We start from the raw sequence: 6130 nt of genomic DNA, 5'->3' as shown, positions 1-6130 counted from the left end.
CCCCCCACCCGGCCAGCTCCCCGGGCCCGGCCACGGAGTGAGCCCGTCCCAGTGACGCCCCGGGAGGCCGTGCCACCTCGGCCCGGAGCCCGGGCCCTGAATCGGCCTTGTGTCCGAGCGGCCACCTGACCCCGGGGCCGTGCCACCTCTCCCGGCCTCGGTTTCCCCAGCCACAGGAGGCACAGGGAGGACGGCTCCTACCACTCAGGGCTGCCGGACGACGGAATGAAAAACGCACACGTAGGGCCGAGCACCGGGCCGGGCAGCCGGCCGCCTTGCCCCAGAGGGGTCGCGAGGCCACCATGAGGTCGGGTCCAGGCACGTCACCACACCCTCTGAGACCATCGCAGACCCCTCGGCCCCATGAAAGCCAATCCTGGCCACCACACGGGGCAAAGGCGAAGCGTGCCCGTGCTCCAGCCCTCAGACCTGGCCAGCGGGCCTGAGGGTTTTTAACGGGGTGCTCTTATTCGGAGATTTATCAGACTCCGCTGGCCTCCGCCGAAGGCGGCCGGGCCACGTCCACGCGGCCACTCTGTCTGCCCAAGTCTCTCCCTCGGCCCTTTACGTGGCCGGGCACCTGCCGCCCCTGTGCCTGGGGAGCCCCAGGGCTGTCAGGGTGAGATGGGGGCTCCCCAGGCAGGGGGGGGGTACAGCGTGGACTGACCGTGGCCGGGCCTGCCGCCTCGGCTCATGGGCGTGTCGGCAGCGCCTGGGAGTAAGGGGCTGTCTGGACACCTGAGCAACCGGGGACGGGAGCTCAAGCTCGGATCCGGTGGTGCCCAAGAAGGAGGTGGAGGGGCGAGGCGACTGAGCAGGAAGGAAGCAGCCCAGGAGGAGCCCTCTGGTCCTCGGGCTCTGGTCTCACGCACACCGCCACGTGACCAGCTCGACAGCTGATGCCAGAGACAAAGCAGGTAGGATTCTGATGCCACGCGCCTGACCAGGAACGCCAGGGATTCCATTCCAGGAACAGCTTGGCACAGTATCGCCACAGCCAGAAGTGGCCTCTGCTGCGCCAGCTGGATGCCCAGGAGAGAACGGCCTCCACCCCAAGGCCTGCAGCCAGCATGGGTCTCAGGACACAACACATCAGTCAGGGTGGCCGGGCAGGTCTGGGTAACGTGACGAACAACCTGCCTGAGATTCGCTGCAGTCTCTTGACGTTCCAAGATAAGGAACACTCGAGCCCCGCACCACCGTTTTATTATAATTTAAAATGTAATTATAACAGGCTGATTTGAATGTAAATATCGCCGTGAAATACATGAAAGGCGAATCAAGATTTAAGAGCCCCAAACCAGCAGGTAAATAGTTCAGCCAAACGCTCTTCCTGCCACTGGAGATCCCAGAATGAAGGAAGGGCGTTTCACCGAAAAACCCAGCCCTGGCCTTAGAAGCCAAAGGCATCAGGGACAACAATCCTGTTTCAATTCGGAAGGAAAATTCTATCCCTCCCTTAAAAAGAGAAAAGAAAAGAAAAGAAGAAAAGAAAAGAAAAGAAGAAAAGAAAAGAAAAGAAAAGAAAAGAAAAGAAAAGAAAAGAAAAGGCCGTTTCACTTCGTACATCCCGGGCACACGTTTCCAACCACAACCGCCAATCACTTGACAAATAATAATCCTTGCCTCTCCGGCTCACAGGTCTACTCAGAGAACCCACCTCTCGGCCACGGACGGGGCAGCAGGCCCGGCCGCGTGTTCCAGGGCCCCACTACGGTGGCCACACGGCTTTCTGACCCATCCGGAATCCGATGCAAACAAGCCTGCCATCTGGAATCTCACAGCGAGGACTGTCTCCCAGTCCAGCGTTGACTCCTGAAGCCGCCCCCACCGAGTGAAAGCTTGTATTGGGAGGGTTTTCTGCCTCATGCCACGCCATTCCAGTGTTTCCCACTTAGATTTTACCAATCCCACCCACACGGCCTCAGAAGTTGTTTTGGTCACCCCCTCCCCCCCAAAGAGAGATCTCTTCAGAGCATTTTGGGGGGGTCAGGGTAAACAGACCACAGCTGAGCGGTCCCAGAATTTAAAAAATTAAAAAAAAAAGAATAAGGGGGATGTAAAAGCAGTTTTAAAAAACGAAACTTCATTTTCTGAACGCCAAGCCAAATATTATCATCTGCCAACAAAGACTCACGGGGGAAGGGGAAGCTTGGCAGGGAGCGGACTCTCATCCCTCACCCGGACTGGGGCCACTCCCTCCCCTGTCCTCACCCGCTTCGAAGGGGCGTCCAGGCCGAGGACCCCCTCAGCTGGCAGGGAGCCCAGGCCGATTATCCCCCGCGGCCTTTCCAACGACCCCCAACGCCAGGAAGACGTTCTCATTCCCGGCCCCAGGCGGATCCGTTCCTCCGAGCCCCTAACTCGAGCCTGGGAGCCGGGCCTGGCTTCTCAGGGCGCCTTCCTGGCGATTTAGCAGGAACGGGGCTGGACCCTACCCACAGAGCAGGAAGAGGGAGATGGCTACTAGATAAGCGTCAGAGGGAAGTTCTGTTCATTTTAGTAATTCAGAAAACGTCCGTCCAGTGCTGACTCCGGGCCGGTTTGTCAGGAGTGACAAACACACCCTCTCCGGCCAGCGAGGGTGCGTGAGGGTTAGCGTGCGGCTTACCCGTGGCAGGCCGGACTCCCTGACAGCCTGCAGACTCCTCCCGAGTTCATCGGAGAATGGATTCTGGGAGGAGTAAAGGGCCCCAGAAAGTCACAAATATTACCCAAAATCGCCCTCGATGGCTTCCTCCTCCGGGAACGGACCCTTCCTCGAACAGTCCTGATTTTCCTCACTTGCCCTGGACTACCCATCACCTCCAGCAGACAAAGGCCCAACGGGGTCTAGCCCAAGGGAGGGTCCCTCCAGCCCCCACCATCCAACACCTGGAAACCTGGCCACCTTTCCGGTGCTTGCGAATGTGCCCTCGCACCCTTGAGAAAGAGATCACAGAAGGGAAAAATTAAACTTGAGAAAGTTAGCCTCCGCTCAACAAAGAAAGCCAGACGTTCCCGCTGGATTTTCCAAGAACCATGGGTCAGGGGGGCTTTCTCTTTTCCCTTTCTATAAATCTCGGTCCCTGACTGGGTTCTGAGGGCCTGTGATACCCAGATACTCGAGCTCTGCCGGCCCAAGCCAACGGGACACTGGTCAGCCCTGGAAATAAGCATTTCGTATAAAAGATCCATTGTCTCTGCCTGAGAACAGTTATTGCCTTTTCTCGGTCCTCAGCCACATAACATCAGGACGCCCAGGCTCCTTTCTTGTTCGGACAACATGTTTTCAGCAAGGCCAATCTCGCTGGGTCTTCCTGAACCATCAGCGAAGAGACAAGATTCTCCTCAGCGAAGTGTTCTGGTGAACGTATGCTCGTATTCGGCCAAAAAGCAATTAGCTCATCAGTGGTGAAACCCTCCCACCAAATCGCCAGCCGCATTGCCAGCAAGATGCTGGCAGCTGCTGTGGCCACTCTGGACCCCCGAGTCGCGACATCCTGCCTTCATTCCTCCCCCAGACCCTGAATAGGTGAGGGGCACACGTCAGAGCCTGGGGTCGGCGCCCAAGCGACCTCCTCAAATGCCGTTCCCGGGGCGGGGAGGAGGTTCCACGCCTTCCTCTGGGAGCACGTCCCGGGACCTCCAGAGGCCTTGCTCCCCTCTAGTGCCCCCAGTGCATCCTAGCCAGGTCCCCGTGGGAAGGAAAGCCCTATTTGCAAGCTCCTCGCGGTCTACCAGATAGGAAATATCAAAGTTCATTTGCACCACCACCTGCGGGGCGGGGGAGTGAACTTGTAGGTGCCCTTTCTAGAGAAACCAAAACCGGACTCCCCGTTTCTTAGAAACTCAAACATATAATCGTCACTAGCAATAAAAATGGCGATGACCATTTGTAACAATAACAATGACAACAGCAGCAGCCATGTATGGCTCCCTGCCACGTGCCAGGAACCGTACTCTGTGGAATTCACGGTGCCTGGACGCTCCCAACGACCCTCCGAGGTGGGATTTATTGCTCTTGCTCTAGGACTTGGGGTACAGGACTCGGGGTACAAGGATATGCCCTGTCCCGGGTCACACAGTGAGCCAGGGGCAAGGACGGGACTGGAGCTGCCCGATGTGAGCCGGGACACCCCCTTTTAACGGGGTGCCTGCAAGAGTATCCTCCCTTCTCCCCAGATGTGCAAGCACACCGTGTAAGCCCAACGAATACCAAGCATGATGGTTTTAAGCTGTCTTCCTGGCTGGCCCGCAAGGGCCTCCCTCCCTCCCTCCCCAAACACTGGTTTCCCTGGACAGCAGGGAGTGCTTGTTCAGAGAGAGCGCCCGGCAGGGTAGGCAAAGCCCTCCGGACCCTCTCTCAGCCCCAGGGACTGCCTTCCACTCAGGCCTCATCCACACCAGGGCAGAACAGGCCCTGGCCCGACACCCTTCTGAGGACGAGAGCAAGCAAGACTGGGTCACAGACGGCCCCATCAGGTGCAAACCACACAGAGCCCAAAGTCATCCTGCTGTAAACCTCCCGGCTGTTCCCACTGAGCAAAGCAAACTGCCGTCTGCGCCTGTTCAGGTGGCGCGTGGAACCTGGTCACGGCAGAGACCTCCTCGCCACACACTGCCTGTGCTGAGCAGCTGGCCCCCACCAGCACCCCGGAGACCCATCGCCCAGGATCTGGGGCCTCCAGCGGCCAAAGGCTGGGCGTGACACAGCCCCAAGTACAGGCGACAAAACACTACAGGGCTGGCCCCGGCTTAAAACAAAAATGGAAATACCAGGGCCATCCTCCCACTCGCCCACCACAGTCCACGAGTCCCTATGCCCCTGCTTAGCACATTCTTCCTATTAAATCCAGAAGTGACAAAAACCAGACGGGCGCCAGTTCGTTTTTGGAACCTTGACTTTGGTGTGCATGTCCTCAAAAATAAAACGTGCCTGGATGGGCTATCCCAACATGGTAGGAAGCCCCTGGTGGGGGCCCAAGCCTCCACTGAAACTGGGCTGGCTCTGAGAATCAAGGACAAAGGCAAGACAGGACAGCGTTGGTGCTGAGATAGTGCCTCTTCCCGGGGGGGGGGGGGGGGGGGGGGGGGGGGGAATGTTTACTATAGACACTCTCAAGCCCATCACATTCCATGCGCCAGGGGCACACGTTGGCGGGGGAGATGGGCCTTGGCAGCTTTGACAAATAGCAAGCCCCCACGAAGTGGCCCTGGGGGTGCCTCCTTGGATGCTCAGCCTTTCCCTGCTCCCATAGGCCCCCGGAGAGGGAGCAGCGGATACCCCTTCTTCGGGGGTCTGGTTTAATCCTGGGGTATTCCCTAGGAGCCTCAGCAGGAGGCCACACCTTCCTGCCCATCGTGAGACGCGTTACAGGTCCTCCGTGGACCTGGGGAAAACATCTCCTGCGTTCTGCAGGCGAGGATCCGATGGAACTCGAGCTCTTTCTAATTACTAACCCGGTCACCGCCGACGCCAAGCAGCAGCTCCATTTCTGCGCCCCCATCCCCGAGATCACTCCTGAAGGGCCCACCCGGGTTTCACGGCTCCTAACTGCCTCTCGTAAAGTCATAAATAAAAATCCAAAACGGAGGAGGTGGGGAGGTGGCTCGGGAGAGGAAGATGAGGGCCTAGCAGAAAAGACGGCCGCCGGGTCCATTCTACGGCCCTGAAGCAAACTTCCAGCCTCTGTGCCGGGGTTGGCCAGATCTTACTGAGGTGGTCTCCTCTTTCCTCTGGGCTCTAGGGAACCAGGCAGCCCGGGGAGAGGTTGTCGTGAGGCAGGCCTGGGCTACTCAGGCCTCCATCCACGTTCCCGGAAACACGGCATTCAGGAGCCAGCTTGCAACTCTGGGGTGTTATGGAAACAGGCCCCCACTGCCCATTATTTTGTGGTCAAAGGACCCGGCGAGGTTCTCCAAACCACATCAATAAGATGGGGAGAGCAGAGGGGAAATCACACCTGTGATACAATGGTGTTAAAAAGCTGGCTCAGTCCGCACCCCCCCCCCACCCCGCCATGGGTTTCACTTTAACGGGATAGGTATATGAGAGTGCAAGTATGCATTTGAAAATCCCAAATGGCCAGAACCAACGAACGAAAATGCAATGAGAACAGTGCTGGCCTGTGGAGACCGCCTTGGCTTC

The 6130-nt window shown here is 58.1% G+C and overlaps 1 long non-coding RNA gene across 1 annotated transcript; it reads left to right on the top strand.

Moving 5' to 3' along the window:
- Positions 1 to 26: 26 nt before the first annotated feature.
- On the top strand, positions 27 to 4853 carry LOC121024483 (uncharacterized). The gene is made up of 2 exons (XR_005787715.1): positions 27 to 917; positions 1642 to 4853. It is a non-coding gene; the product is annotated as an uncharacterized LOC121024483 (long non-coding RNA).
- The last annotated feature ends 1277 nt before the right edge of the window (positions 4854 to 6130 follow it).

Source organism: Herpailurus yagouaroundi, unplaced genomic scaffold (genome assembly GCF_014898765.1).
Source record: "Herpailurus yagouaroundi ecotype Mexico unplaced genomic scaffold, PumYag 65194, whole genome shotgun sequence".
In the NCBI taxonomy this organism is placed as follows: Eukaryota; Metazoa; Chordata; class Mammalia; order Carnivora; family Felidae; genus Herpailurus; species Herpailurus yagouaroundi.
Note: the sequence above shows the minus strand (reverse complement) of the source record. Positions and strands in the feature narration are given on the sequence as shown.